We start from the raw sequence: 10,795 nt of genomic DNA, 5'->3' as shown, positions 1-10,795 counted from the left end.
GGTTGACCCGAAATAGGCAGGTTGAATGGGTTCGGGTTGACCCGAAATAGTTAGGTAAAAAAGAAATCAGGTTGAACAGATCAGGTCGTTTTGACCCGATTAAAGACAGATCAGGTTAGGGTTGAGATTTTCAACCTGATTACTTAAACAGATCAGGTTTAGGTTGGAGGTTTTCAACCTATTTAAGTCTGACCCGAACACGAACCCGACCCAACCCGACCTGATTTCCACCCCTAAAATTCACCACCTTAAGTTTGAGGCGATGATTTTATCCAGGTCTAAGGTCGTTGCTATAGGCCCGACGCCCTTGGTACATTTTGGCGTTGAAATCAAATCTTGTTGCACAAAACACTAGTAGAAAAATCCTAGTGCTTTGAGCCAAGAGCTTGGGTTGAACCTAATTTTTTTTTGAAGTAAGTGCTTGGGATTTTCTATTCACCCAAGCACAAGATTACAAATTTTACATGTGCTTGGGGTTTAGTATTCACCCCAAGCACTTAGACCTTCCTTTTCACTACTTTAGTTAGGTTAATTTGGAAATTAGAAAAAATCCTTCCCATCCCAAATTTCATTCCCCGCTTCTTTTTTTTCTAGCTGCTTCCTCTGATTGCGCCCCAACACAAAATTTCGTTCTCGATTGCTTCATCTGCTTGTTGCCCCAACACCGGCGTTTCTTCCCCAACACCGCCCACCCCAAAACACCACCGTGTCGTGGCTGTCATATCCCCCACCCGCGAATCTCCCCCTGCGCAACACTCCTGTGTTTCTGGAAGCTGACTCGCTTACTGTTGGAAGCTCCTCTCCTTGCCGGCTCGCCTCATCTCCTCTCTTCTCCTACGCGCACCGCCTACGTCGCTGGCCCTCCTCCCGCTGAACACCGTAGGTTATTTCTGCATTTTGTAAATTATCACTAATTTTGTTTTTTTCTACAATTTTTTTAATTATCCCTCAAAAGTATCAATGACTGAATGAGTGAATTAACCACCAGTTAATTTTGTTAACAATCGGTTAATTTTATTTATAATTTTGCAATTTTGTTAATTATTTTGTGAATTAACCACCAGTGAATTTTGTTAATTATTTTTCGAATTAACCACCAGTTATTTTGTTAATAATGTTCAAGCATGTTTTTACAGTGGTTTTATGCTGCTATTCTTGCAAATTCATGTCCAAAAAACCATTAAAGACACCAATGGATTTACATTTAACGTAATGGAATCAATTTTGGCCAGTCTGCTAATCCAGCAGCTTGTATATCAGGTTGCTTGTTACATTTTCTAAGTGTTTGTTGAATTGTATAGCTACATCTTCTATTTAGTTAACCCTTATTTCCCCGAGGCCAACCAATTTTGCACCATGAGTGTAGTACTATATTGTATAAGTTAAGCATCAAGGACATGCTCTCTGCCGACAATATGAACTTTAAAGTTCTCTACTGTAGATGTTCTCTACTTCTGCCTGCTTTTGTTCAGTTGGGTGGGTTGTTCAGAAGCGTTAATAGGTGGGTTATTTTGTATAACTAGCTGAACAAACCACTCCTCCACCTGGTCTTATTTTTATTGTTAAACATCTATGTGAAACCAAACTGAAGGTTCCTTTGAAGCCTAATATTTTTTATTGATTTCCTGACAAGCTATTGGGATCTGAACTTATTTTTCATCAATGGACTGCTGTTGCAGGATGCTACTATCCTGATTCCCATGCTATCTTCTCTTTCAAAAAATAAGGTGCTTTTACTATCTCTTCCCTTAGTTCCATTATCGAATACTGTAATTTATATTAACCATGTGCTGGACTTTTCTGTATCTCTAGTTATGCTTTGCCTTTTTATTTTGTTGGATTGTAATTGTTTTGTGGTCTCAGGTTTTCCCCATGGTTCCTCGGGTTGTTGGTCTTCCACTAGACAAATTTCAGCAGGCATTGGCTCACACATTACAGGTACGCACAATCTTTGTATTGTTATGTATGGTCAATCTTCTATCTGGATTCAGTCCAGCTGAAAAATCAGTGGGGGAGAAGTAGCTTGAAAATTTTACTGCTGTTGGTTTTGAAAAGCAGATTTTAAAAATAAATGAGTCACAATTTCACTATTGACTGCTCTGATTTGTCAATGTATCTTGCATCATTTTCCTGTTCTTTTGCTAATTTTAATGTGCCCGTATGTCGTAGGGATCAGCTCACACTAGTCTAGAACTGACACCTACTGAAGTTTGGTGTCCATCCATGACATTGTGCCAGAGAAGGACAAAATTTCACTTAAAAAGGTCTGTTCTTGTTTTGTGACAAAAGTAGTGTATGCGTGTTAAGTCATTTTACATTTCTAGGTTCACTATGTTTGTATGAAATATTTAAAATCTATTGGCCTAAATTACTATTCAGTGTACATTTGTTAATTACCATTTTGTATTTATATGGCTCTTTGAGGCCTGTTTTAGTTTGCTTGCGTGTAAAAAAACAGTTGATTTTGTTCATAATGCCATATGTGATGATAATTGAACCCATGGTTAGACCTTCCTTATTCATTTGGTGTTTCAAATCTACTCATCATATTCTGCCCCCCTAGTGTATCCGTATTGAGTTGAATCTTGCCTTGTCAAATACTCCGTAATTATTTTATCTACAGGCTGAATGCTAGAAGTTTCTGATGCATGGTATTCAAATTTGTTCTATAACATGCCTATTATATCTTGTGCACTTTGCGTTGGTTAGTGATAGACTTTGTTTGCTACACAGTCTGTTCTTATTCACTGTATTCTCCACACCTTTTGGTGTCGGCTACTGAAATTTGTAATTTTGCATAACACCTTTTACTCGATTTCAGGTAACAGATGCTTGCACAACTTGTTTTGAGCAACGTACCGTGATCACTCAACATGTCTTGGAAAAAGCTTTGAATCAGATGGTTTGTATTTTCACTATATGTAGTACTATTTAGTTGGCTCTCCATGTCATGCAAAAATATTTAATTTGTCTGCTTTTTATGAGATGCTTTACTACTCTGGTAAGGTTCGGCCTTCCTAGCAACCGTGCAACTGTGGGAGATAGGATATACGAATTCTAGAAGATGGGTAAAGCATACTTTATGGATTCTGGAATATTGCTTAGCTACATTTCCTCATTTATCATACTTTTATTTGTTAAATTTATTTGCAGTACTTAGTTATGGGCTATCCTTTTTATGGCTAAAGACAAGAAGATTTATTTATGCTATAGACAAAGCCTGTGTGCGATTTTTTTCTGTGAATTACACAAGTTTTTTGCTGGTGTAGTTGTTTTGATTGTTATGCTTCTGCTGGTTTGTTGTTGTAGTTAATCTGCATTACCTGCTGCTGCTATTTGATCTGCACTGATCTGCAGCTGATATGCAGGCTAATGTGCAGGTGATCTGCACTGATCTGCTGCTGATATACACTAGACTGCACTTATCTGCAGACTGATCTGCACTAGACTGCACTGATCTGCAGACTGATCTGCTGCTGATTTGCACTGATCTGTAGTAATATGCTGACTCATAGATTGAACTTTTCTCAACTTCTTAGTGATATTAGTGCACTGATCTGCACTAATATGGCATGATAATTAACCATTCAATCAAAAACAACATGATCAACCAACAATAAGAGGCAAATTTAACTAATTATGAACAAAAAGATAACAACTATAACTTTCTGTTTTGGTATTGTAAACTGTGAGATAATACTGTATCCGTAATTCAAATTGACAAGTAACAAATGAAGTTTGTCACGAGCATTGCAAATCAAACCTGAATATATGTGTACAATATTGACCAAACCTGCAGGGCACGAGCCTGTACTTGAATGTATCTGTGGACGAAATTCTGCTTCTTCCTAGCTACGATCTTAAAGCCTATCCGGTACCTGAGTCAAGCCAAGTAGTGGTTCATAAATGAACTGACCTACCATAATCTTGTAAATCTCTGATTTTGATACTATAACTTTGTTTACTTCTGTTGTAGAAAATATATAGCATAAAGAAGTATGCAGACAATGCAGTGATGCATGCCATATAGTGTAGTATAGTTTGCTGATGTAATTCATGATGCTCACTTGATATAAGCTTAATACCGTGTGCTAATATTTATTATTGATTTTGTAGCGATACGACTCAACTTGGAGCTCGTGAGGAGTGTAGAGATCGAAATTAATAGCCCCCGTTGATATTGGTATGTATTTCTAACATTTCATTCTTTTTCTTTCTATTTAGTCTGGGTACAATATTTGAATATACGTGGTATTGTTAGTTATTTGATGGAAATGATCTAGTTAAGTCGTTAAATATAATTAGTTATTTAGATTAAACGTGTAAAGGGTTTAGAATACTTATTTAGATTCATTAGATTAAGAGTTAGAAGTGAAAAGAACCATTTAAGTCAAAATATAACATATAGTGATCAAACGAGCCTAAATGTGCATAACTTGACAAAAGTAGCTGACGATGAGCCTTATCAACCTAATGCTAAGTATATTAAATGTTTAAATGGTTTAGAATACTTATTTAGGTTCATTAGTTTAGAGTTGGAGCCGAAAACGACCATTTAAGTCAAAATTGTTCATATAACGATCAAACGAGCCTTAAATGTGCGTAACTTGACCAAAGTAGATGAGAATGAGTCGTAGTAACCTAATACTAAGTATATTAAACGTGTAAAGGGTTTAGAATACATATTTAGCTTCATTAGTTGAGAGCTGGGATCGAAAACAACAGTTATAGTCAAAATATGTCATATAACGGTCAAATGATCCTTGAATGTGTATAACTTGACCAATGTAGATGAGATTGAGTCTTTTCAACCTAATAATAAGTACATGAAATGATTAAAGGGTTTAGAATACTTATTTTGGTTCATTAGTTGAGAGTTAGAAGCGAAAACGACCATTTCAGTCAAAATATAAATAATATAATGATCAAACGAGCCTTAAATGTGCATAAGTTGACCAAAGTAGATGAGAATGAGTCTTATCAACCTAATACTAAGTATATTAAACGTGTAAAGGGTTTAGAATACCTATGTAGCTTTATTAGTTGAGAGTTGGGAGCGAAAACGACCATTTAAGTCAAAATATGTCCTATAATGATCAAACGAGCCTTAAATGTGCATAAGTTGGCCAAAGTAGCTGAAAATGAGTCTTAACAACCTAATACTAAGTACATTAGACGTGTCAAGGGTTTAGAATAATTATTTAGGCTCATTAGTTTAGAGTTGGAGTCGAAAACGACCATTTTAGTCAAAATTGTTCGTATAACGATCAATCGAGCCTTAAATGTGCATAACTTGACCAAAGTAGACGAGAATGAGTCTTAGCAACCTAATACTAAGTATATTAAACGTGTAAAAGGTTCAAAATACTTAATTAGGTTCATTGGTTAAGAGTTGGGACCGAAAACGACCATAATAGTCAAAATATGTCCTATAACGGTCAAACAAGCCTCAAATGTGCATAACTTGACCAAAGTAGATGAGAATGAGTCTTAGCAACCTAATACTAATTATATTAAACGTGTAAAGGGTTTAAAATACTTATTTGGGTTCATTAGTTAAGAGTTGGGAGCGAAAACGCTCATCATAGTCAAAATATGTCATATTAACGATCAAACGAGCCTTAAATGTGCATAACTTGACCAAAGTAGCTGCGAATGAGTCTTACCATCCTAATATTAAGTATATTGAACATGTGAGGGGCTTAGAATACCTATTTAGCTTCATTAGTTGAGAGTTGGGAGCGAAAACAATAATTATAGTCAAAATATGTCATATAACGATAAAACGAGCTTTAAATTGCATAAGTTGACCAAAGTAGCCAAGAATACGTCTTATCATCCTAATATTAAATATATTAAACATTTAAAATGCTTAGAATACCTATTTAGCTTCATTAGTTGAGAGTTGGGAGCAAAAACAACCATTATAGTCAAAATATGTCATATAACGGTCAAACGAGCCTCAAATGTGCATAACATGACCGGAGTAGATAATAATGAGCCTCAGCTACCTAATACTAAGTATATGGAATGTGTAAAAGGTTTAAGAATACGTATTTAGGTTCTTTAGTAAAGAGTTGGAAGCGAAAACAACCATTATAGTCAAAATATATCATATAACGATCAAACAAGCCTTAAATGTGCATAACTTGACCAAAGTAGCTGCGAATGAGTCTTAGCATCCTAATATTAAGTATATTAAACATGTAAATGGTTTAGAATACCTATTTAGCTTCATTAGTTGAGAGCTGGGAGCGAAAACAACAATTATAGTCAAAATATGACATATAACGATCAAATGAGCCTTAAATTGAATAAGTTGACCAAACCTGCAGGGCACGAGCCTGTACTTGAATGTATCTGTGGACGAAATTCTGCTTCTTCCTAGCTACGATCTTAAAGCCTATCCGGTACCTGAGTTAAGCCAAGTAGTGGTTCATAAATGAACTGACCTACCATAATCTTGTAAATCTCTGATTTTGATACTATAACTTTGTTTACTTCTGTTGTAGAAAATATATAGCATAAAGAAGTATGCAGACAATGCATGCCATATAGTGTAGTATAGTTTGCTGATGTAATTCATGATGCTCACTTGATATAAGCTTAATACCGTGTGCTAATATTTATTATTGATTTTGTAGCGATACGATTCAACTTGGAGCTCGTGAGGAGTGTAGAGATCGAAATTAATAGCCCCCGTTGATATTGGTATGTATTTCTAACATTTCATTCTTTTTCTTTCTATTTAGTCTGGGTACAATATTTGAATATACGTGGTATTGTTAGTTATTTGATGGAAATGATCTAGTTAAGTCGTTAAATATAATTAGTTATTTAGATTAAACGTGTAAAGGGTTTAGAATACTTATTTAGATTCATTAGATTAAGAGTTAGAAGTGAAAAGAACCATTTAAGTCAAAATATAACATATAGTGATCAAACGAGCCTAAATGTGCATAACTTGACAAAAGTAGCTGACGATGAGCCTTATCAACCTAATGCTAAGTATATTAAATGTTTAAATGGTTTAGAATACTTATTTAGGTTCATTATTTTAGAGTTGGAGCCGAAAACGACCATTTAAGTCAAAATTGTTCATATAACGATCAAACGAGCCTTAAATGTGCGTAACTTGACCAAAGTAGATGAGAATGAGTCGTAGTAACCTAATACTAAGTATATTAAACGTGTAAAGGGTTTAGAATACATATTTAGCTTCATTAGTTGAGAGCTGGGATCGAAAACAACAGTTATAGTCAAAATATGTCATATAACGGTCAAATGATCCTTGAATGTGTATAACTTGACCAATGTAGATGAGATTGAGTCTTTTCAACCTAATAATAAGTACATGAAATGATTAAAGGGTTTAGAATACTTATTTTGGTTCATTAGTTGAGAGTTAGAAGCGAAAACGACCATTTCAGTCAAAATATAAATAATATAATGATCAAACGAGCCTTAAATGTGCATAAGTTGACCAAAGTAGATGAGAATGAGTCTTATCAACCTAATACTAAGTATATTAAACGTGTAAAGGGTTTAGAATACCTATGTAGCTTTATTAGTTGAGAGTTGGGAGCGAAAACGACCATTTAAGTCAAAATATGTCCTATAATGATCAAACGAGCCTTAAATGTGCATAAGTTGGCCAAAGTAGCTGAAAATGAGTCTTAACAACCTAATACTAAGTACATTAAACGTGTCAAGGGTTTAGAATAATTATTTAGGCTCATTAGTTTAGAGTTGGAGTCGAAAACGACCATTTTAGTCAAAATTGTTCGTATAACGATCAATCGAGCCTTAAATGTGCATAACTTGACCAAAGTAGACGAGAATGAGTCTTAGCAACCTAATACTAAGTATATTAAACGTGTAAAAGGTTCAAAATACTTAATTAGGTTCATTGGTTAAGAGTTGGGACCGAAAACGACCATAATAGTCAAAATATGTCCTATAACGGTCAAACAAGCCTCACATGTGCATAACTTGACCAAAGTAGATGAGAATGAGTCTTAGCAACCTAATACTAATTATATTAAACGTGTAAAGGGTTTAAAATACTTATTTGGGTTCATTAGTTAAGAGTTGGGAGCGAAAACGCTCATCATAGTCAAAATATGTCATATTAACGATCAAACGAGCCTTAAATGTGCATAACTTGACCAAAGTAGCTGCGAATGAGTCTTACCATCCTAATATTAAGTATATTGAACATGTGAGGGGCTTAGAATACCTATTTAGCTTCATTAGTTGAGAGTTGGGAGCGAAAACAATAATTATAGTCAAAATATGTCATATAACGATAAAACGAGCTTTAAATTGCATAAGTTGACCAAAGTAGCCAAGAATACGTCTTATCATCCTAATATTAAATATATTAAACATTTAAAATGCTTAGAATACCTATTTAGCTTCATTAGTTGAGAGTTGGGAGCAAAAACAACCATTATAGTCAAAATATGTCATATAACGGTCAAACGAGCCTCAAATGTGCATAACATGACCGGAGTAGATAATAATGAGCCTCAGCTACCTAATACTAAGTATATGGAATGTGTAAAAGGTTTAAGAATACGTATTTAGGTTCTTTAGTAAAGAGTTGGAAGCGAAAACAACCATTATAGTCAAAATATATCATATAACGATCAAACAAGCCTTAAATGTGCATAACTTGACCAAAGTAGCTGCGAATGAGTCTTAGCATCCTAATATTAAGTATATTAAACATGTAAATGGTTTAGAATACCTATTTAACTTCATTAGTTGAGAGCTGGGAGCGAAAACAACAATTATAGTCAAAATATGACATATAACGATCAAATGAGCCTTAAATTGAATAAGTTGACCAAATTAAGTAGATGAGAATGAGTCTTAGCATCCTAATGTTAGGTATGTTAAACATGTAAAGGAATTAGAATACCTATTTAGTTTCATTAGTTAAAAGTTCGAACCGAAAACAACAATTGTAGTCAAAATATGACATGCAACGATCAAACGAGCCTTAAATTGCATAAGTTGACCAAAGTAGCTGAGAATGAGTCTTATCATTCTAATGTTAAGTATATGAAATATGTAAAATGCTTAGAATACCTATTTAGCTTCATTAGTTGAGAGTTGGGAGCGTAAACAACTATTATAGTCGAAATATGTCATATAACGATCAAACGAGCCATAAATGTGTATAACTTGACCAAAGTAGATGAGAATAAGTCTTATCATCCTAAAATTAAGTATAATGAACATGTAAAAGGCTTAGAATACCTATTTTTCTTCATTAGTTGAGAGTTGGGAGAGAAAACAACCATTGTAGTCAAAATATAACGATCAAACGAGCCATAAATTGGATAACTTGACCAAAGTAGTTGTGAATGAGTCTTATCATCCTAATATTAAGTATATTGAACATGTAAAATGGTTATAATACCTATTTAGCTTCATTAGTTGAGAGTTGGGAGCGAAAACAACTATTATTGTCAAAATATGACATATAGCAAACAAACGAGCCTTAAATTGCATAACTTGACTAGAGTAGATAAGAATGAGTCTTAGCATCCTAATATTAAGTATATTGAACATGTAAAGGACTTAGAATACCTATTTAGCTTCATTACTATAGAGTTGGGAGCAAAAACCACAATTATAGTCAAAAAATGTCATATAACGATCAAACGAGTATTAGATTGCATAATTTGACCAAAGTAGATGAGAATGAGTCTTATCATCCTAATATTAAGTATATTTAATATGTAAAAGGCTTAGAATATGTATTTAGGTTCATTAGTTGAGAGTTGGGAGCGAAAACAACAATTATAGTCAAAATATGTACTATAACGTTCAAACGAGCCTTAAATATGCATAAATTGACCAAAGTAGATGAGAATGTATTTTATCATCCTAATATTAAGTATATTAAACGTGTAAAGGGTTTGGAATACTTATTTTGGTTCATTAGTTAAGAGTTGGAACCGAAAACGGCGATTTAAGTCAAAATTGTTCATATAACTCAATTATTGTTTTAAAATAATGTTTATATTATATTTTACAATATTCATGACTGTAACTAGATTATAACGTGTTTTTTTTTGGATTTGATTATAGGCCAATATTCATAAAAAAACCAAGGGAGCGTTCCTTCACGACTGATGAAATAAAATGTGTTCGAGACAAGTTGGCACGATTTATTACTAATGAATGTCTTTGATTGTTCGCGTTTTTAGCATTATAATGAATCTAATACTGTAGTTAGCTACCTTTCTCCATTAATTAATTTAGATACAATATGTTTTTAACCCGTTGTTTGATATTTGTTTTGATTTTTTTTTCCACTTGTGTTATTGAATGGTGTATGGATGAGCCAAGGGCATGTTTATTGGTGTGTAGTATGTACGTTGTGGTTGAATGAGGTTGTTTGGTGTAGGTACAGGTTTATAGCTACAACATATTGTGCTAAATTGGTACGGGTCTGGCAAAATTTACAAAAAAAAAAACAAAATGAATATTAAGTGCTTGGGGTAGCAGAATTTATTTAAAAAATATTGTTAATATCAAGTGCTTGGGTGTTTTTGAAAACCCCAAGCACTTCACAAGTCAAGTGCTTGGGGCTTTCCTTAAACCCCAAGCACTTAACATGTCAAGTGCTTGGGGTTTTCCATAAATTCGAAACTAAGTGCTTGGGGTTTTTCGTAAACCCCAAGCACTTAACATGTCAAGTGCTTGGGGTTTCTGGAACCCCAGGCACTTAACATGTTAAGTGCTTGGGGTCAACCCCAAGCACTTAAAATATTACAAA

General features: G+C 34.1%; 1 long non-coding RNA gene across 4 annotated transcripts; it reads left to right on the top strand.

Moving 5' to 3' along the window:
- The first annotated feature begins 527 nt into the window (after positions 1-527).
- On the top strand, positions 528-10,457 carry LOC110795929 (uncharacterized). Of its 4 annotated transcripts, XR_008930760.1 has the most exons (9): positions 528-879; positions 1,680-1,727; positions 1,864-1,938; positions 2,170-2,264; positions 2,822-2,902; positions 3,800-3,929; positions 4,117-4,183; positions 6,645-6,711; positions 10,105-10,457. It is a non-coding gene; the product is annotated as an uncharacterized lncRNA (long non-coding RNA). The 4 variants fall into 4 exon arrangements; XR_008930761.1 differs by lacking the exon at positions 3,800-3,929 and having other exon boundaries at positions 531-879; positions 1,634-1,727; XR_002535475.2 differs by lacking the exon at positions 3,800-3,929 and having other exon boundaries at positions 533-883.
- Positions 10,458-10,795: the final 338 nt, after the last annotated feature.

The sequence above is a fragment of the Spinacia oleracea genome, chromosome 3, assembly GCF_020520425.1.
Source record: "Spinacia oleracea cultivar Varoflay chromosome 3, BTI_SOV_V1, whole genome shotgun sequence".
Classification (NCBI taxonomy): domain Eukaryota; kingdom Viridiplantae; phylum Streptophyta; class Magnoliopsida; order Caryophyllales; family Amaranthaceae; genus Spinacia; species Spinacia oleracea.
The sequence above is the reverse complement of the archived record's forward strand: the minus strand, read 5'-3'. Positions and strand labels throughout refer to the sequence as shown.